General features: G+C 40.1%; 1 pseudogene; it reads right to left on the bottom strand.

Moving 5' to 3' along the window:
• Positions 1-3,674: 3,674 nt before the first annotated feature.
• LOC121476769 lies at positions 3,675-13,755 on the bottom strand (annotated as a pseudogene).
• Between the last annotated feature and the right edge of the window lie 2,409 nt (positions 13,756-16,164).

The following is a 16,164-nucleotide window of genomic DNA, read 5'->3' as shown; positions in this document are numbered from 1 at the left end:
AGAGAGAGAGAGAGAGAGAGAGAGAGAGGAAGAGACATAGACGGAGAAGCAGGCTCCATGTACCGGGAGCCCGACGTGGGATTCGATCCTGGGTCTCCAGGATCGTGCCCTGGGCCAAACAAAGGCAGGCGCTAAACTGCTGTGCCACCCAGGGATCCCCAGGTTTGGGAATATTTATAGAATCAACAGGATAGTTGGAGAACCAGATTCAGAAAATGTGTGGAAACCAATGGAGTATAGTCAGCAGGCGCCACAGCCAATGGGATGTGTTATAACAATCTGTTTAGGGTGTTACTGCTAGCACTGGCCTTGCTGATAAAAGTACAATTCTCACCTCCAGCTCCACTGGCAGTGCTATTTTTGAATGCCATAGCTAACTGTCCTTTCTCATTATTCACTCCATATTCAAAGTCCTAAGTGCAAGTGTCAAATTGGCAACCCTAAACATGCCCATGCCTTAGGTCCTGAAGATGAGGAGAAAAAAAATTGTCCTCATTCAGTTGCTATGATGGGAAGTGAGTCTTGTGTCCCCAAGCTTCACACAATAGGGCAATTCTTTTAAATTGAGAATACTGAAAAATTGGGTGGCAATAATAATAAAGACAGAAAGAAACACCCAAGAAATGGATATCTGTAATAAATCTTCTTCAGGGAAACCAGGGGAAGAGAGGAGACAGGTACTCAGAAATTGCTGCAGAGACCCAGGCAAGAAATTAAGGGCTCCCGAAGTAAAGTTGTGACAGAAAAGTGGGGAGAAATGGGCAGATCTGAGGGATATATCGGAGCTAGAATGAAAAAGGGTTTGTGATTTATGGACGTGTGGGATGAGAGAGATAGAGAAATTAAGGTTGGCATTGAGATTTCTTTCTCAAGCAGTTAGGAAGGAAGAAGTGATTCCTTTAGTTTTGGGAGTATTTAATTTGGGGGGCTTGTGGAAGAGTCAGTGATGATGTCATTTAAGTGGATGGCTGTGAATCTGGGGTTCAGAGGACAGAGCAACATTGGAGATGTGTTTTTTGAGCCATCAATACAAAATTGATAATTAGGTGATAGGACTTATGTGATGACCCAGGTATGGCATACAGAGTGAGAATGCCCAATTCTATGGAAGCTGACATAAATAAGTTCTGCTGCCCAGCATGCCTCTTTGTGGCAGCCATCCAGAGACATTTGGGCCACATCACTTCAATTCTTCCAGATTTAGCACTTGGCTCATTGCTTCTTTTTTGTTAACATTAATCCTGCCAAACCCTTGGTGATTTCAATATGCCTCTACTGAGTGTATTTCCATCACCCTGGTGTCTTAGATCCTTGACCTTCACATTTCCAAAGATTTTTGTCTTTCACTCTGCATCAGCCCCTCACTTTTTATTGCCAGACACTGGATTGGTGTTTTTCAATTATGACCTTTTAGCAGCTCATGAAATCAATGAAATTGTCATAGGGAGCATTTATTTTAAACTAAAATTTCTTTAAAAAATTTTTCTAAGTTGAAAATATCAGCAGGCTTCGTATATGCTTAGTGTCTAAACCCAGTTATAAATTAATATAATCTCTTGTATACAAGATTTACAATTGTTTATATATTGTAAAAAGAGAAAAGGCAGACTAAAAGCAAAATGACAAGCTTGAGTGGGATTATTTTGAATTTATTAGTGAATTAAAAAACGTGCCTTCGTGCCTTCAAACAAGGACAAGGACAAAGACAAGAATGATGTCTCTGAGTAGGCAAAGGGAAATGGAATCCAATACTCAAAATATTTCTACTATTCCCTCTTTTTTGCTACATAATTAACTTTCTTTGTTTACAAGATTGTTCTCACTTGCATACAAAGATGTAATAAAATTTGCATTAAAAAGAGAAATGCTTCACATGACAATACATCCTACTCTACCTCCTTCGTGTCTGCTACTTTTTACAGAAAATTTTCTGTACTCATTATGTCCTTTCTCTCTTTCCTTGAAGCTTATTTTGACCATTGCAGTCAGATTCTTATTTTTACTACTTCATCAAAACTGCTCTTTTAAAGTTACAAAGATCTCTGTTTTCTAAACCCAACGAGCATTTGATGTAACGTAATTCCTAAATAATGTTTGACAGGGTTGATCATTAAATCTTTTTTGAAACCCTTTCTTTGCTTCACCCTGATTCTTTAATAGTCTCTCTCTGTTCTTCTCACACTTCACTAGTATCTTACCTGTAGCATTTTCAAGTGTTAACCACTTCCTCAAGCTGGACATAGTCACTTCCTGTGGCTTCAGTGAGGCCACTGAACTTTTTCGGTTTATTTTTGTCTTCTTTGGAGACTATTCAGTTTTCTTTACAAGCTTCTTTTATTATTATTCCCCAAATCCTCAAATATGAGCATTCCTTCAGGGTTCCATTCTGGGATCTCCATTCTTTATTAATTCAATAATACAGAGTAGGGGCTTATTACAGATAGACATTATCATAGGTGTTAAGATGTAGCAGTGAACCAAATAAGCAGAATTTGTTTACATGGAGTAAGAGCTGTGGGAGACAGGAGGAAATAAACACATAAGCAAAAAACATGGAAGTAAGTGAGATGAAGGAAAATAGAGCATAATGAGGTGGTACAAAGATACTCAATGGAGAGACAATTTTATGTAGGGGCCAGGAGTGCTTGTTTTGGCAGCACATAAACTAAAAATCTAGGGGTCAGGGAAGGTCCTGAAATAAGTTAGAGAAGTTACAGGTTATAATTTGGAGGTGGGCATTTCAGAAAGATGAAATGTGGCAGCCATCCAGAGACATTTGGGCACTCAAAGAAGGTTAAGTAGGAGGATGCCTGGTATGTACAAGAAAAAGCAATAAGGCTAGTGTGTGGAGTGGGAAGAAGGAGAGAGGGGAATGGGAGGACATGAAGTGAGTAAGGAAAATTAGGACCATAGCAAAGAAAGCCTTGTGAACCATGAGAAAAACTTCAGATTTTATTCTGAGTGATATGTAAAACCACGAGAGAGTTTCCATCAGCAAGAACCTACATCTTGAGGTTTAACTTTGTTAAGGGAAGACTGAATGGCTTGGGGGGGTGGGGTGCAAATTGAATCATAAAGACCAATTAAGGAGTTACTGAAATTAGTCCTCTGAGAAGTGATGACAGTTTGCACTAGGGTGGTGGTGGGAGAGATGGGCACTGGTAAAATTTTGGCTCTAGTTCAATGACAGAATTGACAGGATTTCTTGAAGTTTTGGATGTGAAGCTTAAGAATAAGAGAGAAATCAAAGATAACTCTAAATTTTTGGACTGAGCAACTGGTAGAATGGAGCTGCCATTGACTGAGGTGAGGATGACTAGGGGATAAGCAGATTGGGGGAAGGTCTTGGGGTAATCAAGCTTTGGTTTTGTTCATTTTAAGCTTGACCTACCTGTTAGAATTGAAGTGTATGTGTCAAGTAAGCAGGCAGGTATATGATTCTGGAGCTTAAGGGTGAAATCCTTGCTGGAAACACGCAGTTGGTATTGTCAGATCATAGTTGAAGTCATGGAACTAGAGAATCAGAAATCACCTAGAATGAGAGGAAATCACCTAGAATGATATAGATGAATCAGAAATCACCTAGAATGATATAGAATTAAAAAGTCAAAGCTCCTAGTCTTATATGTATTTCTTCCAGCAGGGTGGCCCCACTTAGCCAGCAGTCTTTGTTGTCAATTCCTTTTGTCACTGTCTTGAACCTCAGTAATGTCAATGCCATTAACTGTGACATCAGAGTAGAGTCTTGGATTCTGACCCTGAGTAGACATTGGAGGTAAAACTAATGGACTATCCAGGAGCTTTCTATAGTTCAGAAGAAAATGAAATAAATTTGGCAGCAAAGAATAAGAGGCTGCCTTTTAAAATAGAGAGCTGAACTCTGTAATGGATCTTTGCCAATCCATTCAGAGTCTGCCCTGCTAAGAAGGGAGAGGAGAATGAGTATTATCAATGATGCAAGGTCAGGTTGGAGGAGTCCCTGGGACATCGACCCCTTTTGTGATACTGCTTGCAGGATTATCAGTCCCTGCTAGACTCCTGGTAGAGGAACGTGTCCAGTTGCCTGGCAGATTTTTCATTATACCAAAAGAGAATCACTTGAGGAATGTGTGGGAATTGGAACCTGGAATTATGTACTTTTGGTCATCTCCATTTTGGCTTGTGGTAACATTAAATCTTTTCCCTTCACTGCTGCTCCTGTGTTGCCTTTGGCTAACGCTCCTTCTGAAGTCATGTGCCTTCTGGGTTGTGGCAGGTGGTGTAAGGGGCTAGTTTCTGTGTCAGCAGTATGAGTGCAAGTATGTCTGTTGGCATGAATATCAAGGAGGTGCCAGCTAAAAGACTTTTTGCCTTGGAGTTTGAAGTCAAATCTCTAACCATCATCTTCTTAAATGTCTGTAATAGCACATGTGTATTTGGGGGTAAGGATCTGTTTTTATAAATTTAAAGAAGTGACAAAACACAGCAAATAATAAAAACTGAGACTCTTGAATGAAGACATAGGTCACATAAAGAAATGGATCATCTGAAATACGTAATGGATCACTAAATTAACCATCCACATTTGGAGAATGTTCTTCAATTTATCAAACCATCCAATGAGTGGGTTGTGAAGCATTATTGTATTCCTTAAGGGTTTTAGTTTAAAGGCCACATACAACGGGAGCAAAGGAATTAACTGAAAGGATTAAGAGTCTCAGAATCACCAGGAAGGTAAAACTAAGAGGTTTGGATTCCAGGTAGCAAGAACCACACCCTAAAACACATTGTATAACTGGACTGCAGAAAATACAATTGTTTCTAGTGCTGAGAACTATGCCTTGATGTGCATCCCACCTATACTGCTCCTGGGGAATCCTCTGGTTCTCCCATCCCTGAGAAACAGATACCGATGCCGCCACTCCTACAAGCCTCAGAGCATATTTTCAGCTCTTTCTTCTTTTCATTGTTGGTTTTTGATTTATAAAACATGGTGGGTACTTCTGATTGGCTCAGCATAGGAAATGTGCCTGTTACTAGCTGCAAAAACATCTGGGTTGGTTGTGGATCTGGCATCTTCTGCTTCTACAGTAGGATATGCTTTCCATCAAGATTTATAAGATATAAAATTTCCTAAATGTACAGAAGAAGGTCAGATGCTGGGCAGCCAAAAAAGTGACATATGTCTGTATTAATATATACCCTTTGGCTGCTTAGAATCAACACATACTTCTTTCTAAACTTAGGCTTCTAAATGAGAAAATTGTTTGCATGTAACAGAATAAATTATTCCATATAAAACCGAGGATGTACCCACTGCCTTCCAAAATGGAAACAACCCAAATCTTATCAGCTACTATATCTAGCACAGGCCACACTCCCTGAGTAATATCCATTCCTCCCTCAGTTTCGCCATGACCCCAACCAGAGATTCCACCTTGCACATAAAATAGTGGGGGAAAGGGAACAAAAACAGTAGGAAAACTAGTAGAAGTGTATAAGTTTGTATGTGATCCAGAAAAAAAGTATTTTTAAAAATCTTTTTAAAAGTTTATTTGTTTATTTTTAAATAATTTCTACATCCAGCATGGGGCTTGGACGCACAACCCCGAGATCAGGAGTCACAAGCTCTTCTGACTTAGCCAGTCGGGCACCCCCAGAAGCCTTTTCTTTACTTCACAGAGGAGGGTTCATGGACCCCACCTCTCTCTTCCTCTTCTCTCTCATCCAGCTCTGTATTACACAGGCATGAAGACAGTCACTATCTCATTGACAGAACGTTCTCACTTTATCACAATCTTTTTTACATTTCCTGTCTCCATAACCATCATCTTGGATCAAGATGTTGGCATACAATAGCCCCTAAACATTTTTTTTTCTCTTTTCCCTCCTTATCTCCCCACCAAATTGCTTCCATAAAAGCTTGTTATCTTTAAAACTGCACATCTGATTGTGTCACTCCCCTGCTTCCAGTAACTTGTAATTATCTTTGGAAAGAGTCCACAGCCCTCAGCATGGCCTGGCAGGCTTTTCACATGTGACCTCCATTCTTCTCCAGCCTCATACACTTGTGTCTCTATTTCTCCCTTTTCATGTTCTCCTTACCACTCCTCTCCCAGTTTTGTAGAAACCCCATTCCTTCCAGCTATGGCGACTGACAATGATATTCTCTTTGCTTGGAATGTTCTTGCCAGCATCTTCTCATCCTTCAACTCCTTGATTTTGACTCAATTTCAAATCTTCACATCTCAATCACATATTTCCCCCCCGAAACCAGACAGGCAAGGCCCCCACCTTGATTGTTCTTCTTACCACTGACTGTCACAAATATTATTCCTATGACAATTTGCTAAATACCTTGACCTATGGAACCTAAGGCCCACAGGGAAATGGGCAGCATTGGCCTGTGCACTAAGTCCTCAGTGCCTGGGGTGCTTACAACCTGGCATGTGGCATAGGCCCAACAGGGAACTGCTGACCAAGTGGGTAAGTGAAAAGGTCCTGCATTGGTATTACTAGGCTAGGCATTCTATATGGCTGCTTTCCGGTTTCCATTTTCTCATGATAAAACTCAATTACTTAATCCTCTGGTTTCCCAGGTAATTAGATTTTGCTGGGAAGGCAATAAAAGAAGAATTCTGTTTGCAAATCAGGCTCATTTTTTTTTGCTGTGGAGAGGTGCGACAGCTTCACAACAAACCAAATGTTATTTGTTTCCCAGCACTGAACTTTGGCAAGGCTATTTCCCTGCTAATTCGAGGGACTAAGAATTTATGCAATTTCCTCTGAAGAAAATTATCCTTTTAAGAACATGAAGAAACTATTTGATTCTTCTCACCTAAACTTAATTGTTTTACCAGGCTCCATTTCTTCTTGCGCCTGACCTTTTTTCTTACAGAACCAATTCTGTTTCTTTTGTATAAACCTCTCACGTTAAAAAAAATTTGCCTTTCAAATGCACGATGTCCTAGGATGTGTATATTGAACGACCAGAAATAACTCAGTGACATATTCTTCTTGCTTATTTCATACATATTTCCAACTTATGACTCATTGGTTTAAAGAGGACAAATGTGAAACTAAGAGCAAAACAGAGGGCTTGATGTACTTGTGCCTGAGACGCGGATGAATCACTCTGCTGCTGGCAAAGCGTCCCGGGTTGGGGTTGCCTGTCTAGTGGGCTTGAATGACCCCCACTGTTCCCTGTCCTGGCCCCACTCACAAACTCACTCGCAGCCTCACACAAACACACATCCCCAACACCACACACGTCTTTCTTTAGAAGCCCCGTGGGACTATTTTAGGCTGGAAAGCATGCATATGATGAAGAAAGTGACTGTCTTGGAGGCTATAAGTTGATATATGAACACGTCAGAGGGACCCAAAGTGTTAGCAGTGGCATTTTCTTTCTCGGTTTTCAAAGAATTTTATTTTCCTCTCTCTTTCCACCATCTGTTTTTCTTACTGTAGCAAATGTCATTTCCTATGGAGTTTAATAGGATATGAAATGGGATTGTTTTACAGTGAATTTTGATGTAGTTTCATGATTTTCCTGAGAGTGGTTTTATTGCCTCCTTTCCTCCTCTCTCCTCCCCTCCCTACACCTCCTCTTCCCTCCCTCTTCCTCTCCTCCCCTCCCCTGCCCTCCTCCTCCTTTCTTTCCTCCCTCTCTCCTTCCTTGTTTCTCTCCTTCCTCTTTTACACAGAAAAATTAAACTTTGACATTGTATTAATCATATCAACTTGAAAATTACTAAAAGTTACCTTCCAAATTCTGGACTGAAATCTGTGATACGATGAAGTTCTTAACTATGTCAATTTTTATCTTATTTTGTTTTTGTAACAAACACAAATTCCCAAAATGGCATTAAGCTGTTAAATAGTAAGTTTTCACTGAAGTGACAAGCTAAGGATTTTAACTACCATTGGTGTGTGTAGAAGGAGTAAGTGCTGAGCTCAGAGTAGAGAGAGCAGTGACCAGAAGAGTGCAGGAAGCCCTAGTGAGAAGGTGCACCGAGAGACCACTTCCTATGTGACAAGCCGTGTTTAAACTTGACATATATGGATTCACTTAATTGTCATCATAACTACTTGTTGGTGGTATTTCTGCTTTCTCAGTTTACATATGAGAAAATGGAGGCATAGAGATATTAAGGCCACACAGCTACCAATGGGCAGAGGTAAAGGGCCCCTACACAAAAGGATCACAATATACTGTTTTCTCTCAATGGAGATTGAAGTATACATTTGCTGCACAATGGAGGAGGGAGTCTTTTGTGAAACATTAGAACAGTCTTTTACTGTCTTCCTTTGATGGAAAAAATCCTAAAGCGTTTTAGAAAGCTCCTCTCACTGTAGCAAGGGAGGACAACTCCAGAAGGCAGGATTGTGGTTAACCTGAGAAGGTGGCTGTGTGGTGCAGGACAAGGTGGTGGAGAGAGGTGAGGAGAGAACTGGCATGATGGGGGAGCGAGATGCAGTCATGGGAGCTGTAATGATGGGGCCTCTGCTCTTGAGGAGAAACACCATGATGTCTGTGCCAGCAAAATTCCACTGCCTCAACTCTTTCCTCTCCTTGACTGATTCGATGAAAAGCTTCTCTCTCAGGGAGAATGAGGATAAAGATGTGCAGACATGACTCCATCTATTGAGACTGGCCCAAGTTTGTGGAGTTGCTAGGAAGAGAGGTGCCATGGGAGGGTACTTTAAATTCATTACCCTGTGCTTCTCAGGGAAAGCTGAGAGAGATAATCTGATTCATATTTTGGAGACATGTTTTAGGGACAACTACCATGGTTTTAAAAACAACAACAACAACAACAACAACAACAACAAACTTTTCTCATGAGAGTAGGCTTGCTTTTCCAACAAGAGTTTCAATTTCTTGGGTTAAGGACCCCACTGTTCTCCACTGCTTCTCCTCTATTTATTCAGGGAGTCTGATTTTGCTCCCAGAGTCTATGTTAGGCCACGTTCTTCAAAAAGGAAATAGGCTTAAATTTTGCAGCCACTTCAGGTGTAGCAATTTGGGGAATCCTTGTTTACTCTGAGTTTATGGCTTTCATCAGGAAGACTCAGAAAAATTGACAAGTATATTTTCCAGATTGTCTCCAGGATAAATTTATTGGGCTCTATGTGACCTTGGGTAAGACTCTACCTTTGCGTGTTTTTTGGCACACGAATATATTGACTTGTTAACTGCTGTGGGTCCCATACAGGCAAAACCTTGTCAGCTGGAGTAACTGGAAGAGGAAAAGGAGGATAGCTTTTCTTCTCTTGGCTTTGGAATCCAGTATGAAAGAAAGAGTCAGAAAAATAATTATATCTTTGTTATATATTTTGAAGATATTCTAGTTATTTTTTTAAAAGATTTTATTAATTTATTCATGAGAGACATGGAGAGAGGTAGAGACATAGGCAGAGGAAGAAGCAGGCTTCCTGTGGAGAGCCCACTGTGGGACTTGATCCCGGTTCCCCATGATCGCAATGTGAGCCAAAGGTAGATACTCAACCACTGAGCCACCCAGTTGCCCCCAAAATATTCCAGCTTTATTTTTCTCAACTGGAAGATACTATATCCATAAAATTGGGTACTTATTACCCTTTAGAGAAGAACTAGAGAGGATGGGCATCCAAAAACACAGTGCTGTGCTCCCAAACAGAATGCAACAGGTGAAAAAAATAGCAATTTAATAAACAACCCCCACCCACAGTAATGAACTGAACATGTCATATATTGATGTGGTGTATTAATCATATCTCTTTGATTTAAACCAGATTAACCAAAATAAGGGAGTTCATTGTATTTTAAGTTTGGAAAGGATGCTGGGGATAGTTCACGTAATAAAAAGGTGAGTTTCAGGGGTTAGGACCCTACTGGTTGGGACTAAAGCTCAGTACTGGCAAATCTCTTTTCCTCTCCTCTCACCTCCCAACCTATTCTGTTATTCTCCTTCTCATTCTCTGTTCTTCTCTTCTGCCTCATATGAGCACACACATTTGAATTCATACACTCTTTCTAAGTGGCAGGAAGTATTGGGGTACTGTAAAGCCCAGATTCACATTCTCTCAGATTAGCAAACCTGGTAGAAATAGAACTTCTCAAGTTCATATGTCAATTTCAGGTAAGGTCTTTGATTAGCTTGTGGAATGACATGTCCACTCATGGATTAAGTAACATGGCGTTCAAGTTACCTGGGGGTTGAGGAGGATCTATTATAAAACTAACAGATGGTGCTTACAACTTTACAGTCTGTTAAAAAATGCAATAGTACACATGGAAAAAATTAGTACCCATTATTTGAAAATGCTTACTTTATCAAATTTATATAATTTTCCATTGTATAAAAACTGAGCTATAGTTGTGGAAGACCTACTGGAATGCCCAATCCATCTTCCGTAAAATAAACACTTTCTTAGGTGGCCCAGAGTTAAGATTCTTCTTCTTCTTCTTCTTCTTCTTCTTCTTCTTCTTCTTCTTCTTCTTATTCTCCTTCTCCTTCTCCTTCTTCTTTCTTCTTTCTTCTTCTTCTTCTTTTTTTTTTCTGAAAAGCACTTGCTAGCATTTAATGAACTTCCATCCACATGGTTTCAAGCTTCTAGGATGCAGACCTCACCCTATATCCTTAATTTTTTCCTCAGCCTGTCTACTGAAGAATTTGACCTTCATGATGACAGGCTTTTTTGGGAGCTTTCCTTTTCCCAAAACTTTGTAGTACCCCAATTACACCACATCAAGGATAGGAGCAGGTCCAGTCTTGTTTTTGGCAGCATTGACCCGTGTCTGCTTACTTACTAAAGTCCACAGTTTTACAAGGTTGACAGTTGGGCAGAAACTCTTTGAGTGGTAAGGTCTCATATCAACTTTTCCAAAGTAAGCTGGGTGATATCTGTCCAGGTTGATCCTGTGGTGATGCCTGCCACCAGCATCACCCAGGCCTCCTGGGTGCTTCCAGTGTTTGTTGATGGGGCCATGACCATGGCTCACATGACCACCAAATTTCCAGGTCATCCTCAGTCTGGATGGATGTTGGCAGCCCAGATGATGAGCATAGGATTCAAACTTTTATCACGAATATGAACTCAGTAAAAAATACTGAAACTATGTATTTAATAATTTTGTATTTGAAACAACAGTCAGCTTGATTAGTTTTACTTTCCACCACTTTTCTAGCCAGTGTAATTAAGAGCTGTTCCTGTGCTATGTCGAAGATTGTTCTTTTGTGTTATTAATTACTGTCAGTACTGAATTTAGGAAACAAAGTAGAAATCATGGACCTCTTAAAACAAAAGAGTACTTTAAATAAAAGCATATAACTCTATAACATTGGCCCTGTAGGATTTTTTGAAAAGCATAATTTTAGTTTTCCCAGTGATCGCAGGTATTTAAAGAGGTAAGAAGTGCCATTAGCTAAAGGGTTTTGGACTCTGGGTAGTGGAGCAAATGGAGAGAATCCAGCTCATGGATCACTGCAGTTGAGAAGGCAGTGACTGAGCAAAAGCAAATAAATGCTTGATGCCCAGGACAGAAGTACAGTATTCAGATAAAGTTTGGTAATATTATTTGCAGTAGTATCTGGGTTTAATGTAGCTTATAAATACATTGGACAATTATTTTAGAAGTTTCAATTGTTAGTATTGGGATTTCTTTCTTTCTTTTTTTCCTTCCTTCCTTCCTTCCATAGGATATAGATAATTTTGTGGCTTACATGTATGCAGTTATCAGGCAATAATGCACTACTATATAACTTTTGAAGATAACTTAAAATTTGCCATGTCCTTGATTCAATCAGATATGAGATATTTTATTGTATATAATTCTCTTTTCTGATCCTTCAATAAGCCCTAGCCAGAGGCTAGTGCTTCAATGACAAAAGAGAACAGTTGTCTAAATCTTTGTTTTTCAGAATGTAGTCTCTACCACCAGCAACCATGTCACAGCAGAATCCCAGGCTCCACTTCAGACCTATTATATTGGAATTGATAAGAGCCACCAGTCATTTGAAGTGTTTCTAGGGTTTGGATAAGCAAATAATGGGAAAGGCTGTTTTGGAAAGGAGGCTCAGAGGCAGCCAGCATGTAGGATTTAAAAGTCTCTGATGATTGATATAGATGTGGCTGAGATTTTTTAACTGGAGAATAGGTAAATGAAGTGGTGTTTAAGGAAGAGCAATGTGACTCCAGTTTGCAGGTGGATATGGAGAGAAAGAACACTGAGAACAATTGAGGTAATACAACCTAAGGGGATATTGGTCTGATAGGGACTCTTGGCAATGGGGATGGCAAGGAAGGGACTCTTTAAAACATTGAATTTGCAATTTTAGTGACTGGTTGGGATGAGTTCACTTTATCCTGCAAAGATGAGACAAGTAGGTTATTTGAGTTAGGAGGGAGAAAGGTAGATTGTAGAGAGATGAGCTATAGATCAAGAATGTATAAGCAAAGTCTAGCTCTCTGTGTCTCAGATTTGGACTCCATTCATGGCCTGGCTTTGCTGTGGTAACTAAAAAATCATTTAAAAAATGAGGGTGGGGAGGACATCTATATAGTTGACTACTCATACATGATTATATGATTTGCATAAGAGAAGTTTTGACTTTTACCCCTTCTATACCAGGAACAATTTAGGGATATATTTTCTAAATATTAGCCAGAAACATTTAATGGCCACTGGCTATATTACAGTGCAACTTTTCAATATTTAAAAAACTAACATTACAGTGCAACTTTTCAATATTTAAAAAACTAACATTCTGAAATAATTCAGGGCCATTATCTTCTATTAGAAAGACAGTTTTGAGAGAATTCATGTTTGACAATTACTGTTTTGTGGTTTTTTTTTAAGATTTTATTTTATTTTTTTAAATTGTAGTCTTTTTTTTTTTTTTAATTCAGAGAGAGAGAGAGAGAGAGAGAGAAAGAGGCAGAGACACAGGCAGAGAGAGAAGCAGGCTCCATGCAGGGAGCCCAACGTGGGACTCCGTTCGGGGTCTCCAGGATTCCGGATCACACCCGGGGTTCAGGGGCGCTAAACTGCTGCACCACCGGGGCTGCCTAAGATTTTATTTTATTTTACTTTAATATTTATTTTATTATTTATTTTTTATTTTATTTTATTTTATTTTATTATTTTATTTTATTTTATTTTATTTTATATTTATTTTTTTGATGCAAACACACGAGGGTTTATTTACAAGCTCGGGCTTGGATCCAAGTGTACCCGACACAGCAGAGCAGGGACTTGGACCCCAAGACTAAGAGGTGTAGCAGCTTTATAGGGGCCAGTGGCCCATGGGATACACAGAAAGTTACACAGTCATGTGGGTCCACATGCAGGTGGCTGATTGAATTACATTTTACCCTATAGTATCCATTTGAGGTGGCCTATTACTTTGGTCAGAATCTGTGCGCAGTTTTGGCGGGCACAAAGCAGGGTTACATTGTTATGAGCCAATTTCCAATTTCCGATTAGGGTGTGCCCAGCAGCTTGCCTAGGGTGGGGCAGCGCCTTAAGCAATAAGCAGGTTATGTGGGGGTCATACAGGAGTTGGCAGGTGTAGCACAAAATGGAATCAGCCCTGCTCTGCTTGTCCAGGGGAGATATCTGTTAAATTTCCTGGGTCCCACATTCTCCCCTTTTTCAGAGGATCATATGCAGGACCCAATCATGGGTCCAGGTTGCTCTTAGAGTGAGCCAGGGGGAATGATTAAACCAGGATTCTAACCAACCTTGTTGCTGTTCTCGCTCCCATTTATATTCCAGCGACGAAGCAACATTCTACGGTTTAAGGCAGCACATAACCGCCCCCCCACACACACACACCCTTTGTTGCAAGAAGACTAAGTCTAATCCCCTTGATTTTGAAGGACAACCTCAGACTAGGGAGTCTTGGAGGTGCGAAATAAGTGAGAACGGCGCAGTCTTAGCTTTAGGGGATTGTTCTTGTCTGATTGGCTTTTCCATTCTGGAACAAAGTTCTTGAGAACGGTGTGTGGGTCAGCTGGCCGGGACGTGGGTGTAGTGGACCCAGGGAGTAATCCCATCCACCTTGAGAGCGGTGGGAGTGGTCAGGATCACTGTGTAAGGTCCCTTCCAGCGAGGTTGAAGTGTCCGGTGTTGGTATCTCCAGAAGTACACCCAGTCACCTGGCCAATATCCCTGCTCCGCTGTGTCTGGTGCACTTGGACCCAAGCTCCAGCTTGTAGATGGGCCCTCCTGTGTTCGCATCGGTGTTGGCTCCTTCGTGGTTTCTCAGATTCGCAATCTTGGGCACAACATTTGGGGGCTCGTCTGGGATCCAAGAAACCTCCAGGACCCCATCCGGAGGGTTTCACACGTGGTGTGGCCTAAGCTGAGGGCCCTCTTTGAGACTGGGCCACCCCTGGATCTCCATCCATATCGGCCAGGTGACTAGATTTTATTTTTTAAGTAACCTCTACAACATGGGGCTTGAGCTTACAGCCCTGACATCAAGAGTTGCATGCTGTACTGACTGAGCCAGCCAGGAGCCATGACAATGACTGTTTTTTTATTCCTTTTTTTTTTGCTCCATGAAAGCCATAAAAAATCTACGTCAAATTTATTTTGTGATTACAGTGAACCCAAGAGATTAAGAACATTGAATAGTGATAGCACATATATCTTTTACATTTTCTTAAGATAAAATATAAAAGTACATGCTGCTCTTGTACCACTGCACTCAAGGAATTCAAAGGAAACTAGAATATTCTTGACAGAATGCTCTGAGTCCTAGAGAAATGGTGCTTTACTTAGAATGATGTTTCTGACATTTGTTCAATTGTGTTGTTGCACTCTGCAACGGACATAGCAAACTCTAATTACAAGAGCAAAACCAAAACCAAACCAAAACCAAACAGCCCCCACCCCCGACCTTTCACAGCATATCCCACCTCATTGTTCCTTCCCAGATTGTTCCCATTCACTCAAAATAAGCTTGAGTTCCTGCCTTGCAGGGATAACTAAAAACCACAGTCAGATGTAGGAGCTGCTTAATCAGGTCTGGGAACCAGGCCTTAATTAGAATGCTTGGAAAAGAAGAGCAAATGAAAATTATTAAGCTTCATTCTCGATTCCTGTTTCTAATTTTAAAGAGGAAATCATGCATTAATCAAGCCCCATGCTAGAGCTCAGAGGCACGTTTTTGAAATATCCCAAAATAACAAGGGGAAAATTTTTGCTCTGTTTCAATAACACCACTCTTGACTACTTGCTATGTATAGTACAATCTATTCCAATATGTGGTGGGCTAGGCTGCAACACACTAATCTTTGGCTGTATTAAAATATTTTTCTGGACTCAAAGAACATAGCATGATAATCAAGGTTAGGCATGTATTCCCTGAAAATAAAGCAAAAATTTGCAGAACCCATTTTCAGAGGGGAATGGAAGTGGATTAAATGGTTTGATAGAAGAACACAACTCTACAAAGAGCCACATGGCAGATAATTTCTGATGAGCAGAAAGTTGCCTTTATTGCAACATTTTTTTGGTGATAACAAATTTGCAATTAGTGATGATAGTGTACTTTGCATTGTTCAAACTTGGACTTTAAAAGGGGACAGTGATTGTTTTATGTGAGGGGGGAATTATTCCCACTTTCTGCAATACAATGAAGTATGAATACCATATTTTTAATAATTTCTTAGCAATAATTCTCCAATTTTGTATCCTGATCCCCAATATGAAAACAAGGAAACACAGGTAGATCTACTCCCCATAAGTCTCTTTATGGCTCTACAGTAGTAATTTAGGTTTTTGCTTCTACTGGCTTCACTGATATTAGTAATTCTCTTTCATAGATTATATAGTGGTGAGGATGCTGAATCGGGGATGCTTCCTTGTGAAGGAATATTTACTCATCACAGAGGAACTGTCTTTCTACATCTCTGCTATTCTCTCAGTATTCAGAGGCCATCATTTAGAGACTTGCCTAGCCTCTGTTGTCTGTTTTTAATGTAATTCTTAAAATCTTTATGATAAAGATGGTCTCATCTTTAAAAATTGTTTTTAAAATTTATTTTTAAATGTTTTTTTAAAGTCAAGTTTTCTGGAATCTCGAAGTCGTGTGAGAGCAGAGACTGAATTTATTGTGTGTGTGTGTGCATATTTCTTTAGTCACTATAGAGTTTTAAGCATAGCATGCATGCAGAAAATACTTGTCAAGT

The sequence above is a fragment of the Vulpes lagopus genome, chromosome 16 (assembly GCF_018345385.1).
Source record: "Vulpes lagopus strain Blue_001 chromosome 16, ASM1834538v1, whole genome shotgun sequence".
NCBI lineage: Eukaryota > Metazoa > Chordata > Mammalia > Carnivora > Canidae > Vulpes > Vulpes lagopus.
This window is presented reverse-complemented; position numbering and strand designations above follow the sequence as displayed.